At 57.3% G+C, this 211-nt stretch overlaps 1 pseudogene; it reads right to left on the bottom strand.

The window, feature by feature from the left end:
* Window positions 1-211, bottom strand: part of LOC119590479 — a 7,850-nt pseudogene that overhangs the window by 2,979 nt on the left and 4,660 nt on the right.

Raw genomic sequence — 211 nt, 5'->3', positions numbered from 1 at the left:
TAAATTGTTTATTTTGCAATGAGATCAATATAGTGCCAATTGTATATTTGTCATCAGACGAGCGACGGGCCCAGCCGAGCCCCGCAACGGCCGGCGGCAGCACCTTCTTCTTCTCCTTGGCCCGCGTACTGCTGTCCTTGCTCGAGGTCCCGCTGTCGTTGGTCTTCTCTCGCTTCTTGTCGCTCTTGCCCCCCGCCGCGCCCTTGCTCGC

The sequence above is a fragment of the Penaeus monodon genome, chromosome 27 (assembly GCF_015228065.2).
Source record: "Penaeus monodon isolate SGIC_2016 chromosome 27, NSTDA_Pmon_1, whole genome shotgun sequence".
In the NCBI taxonomy this organism is placed as follows: Eukaryota; Metazoa; Arthropoda; class Malacostraca; order Decapoda; family Penaeidae; genus Penaeus; species Penaeus monodon.
The sequence above is the reverse complement of the archived record's forward strand: the minus strand, read 5'-3'. Positions and strand labels throughout refer to the sequence as shown.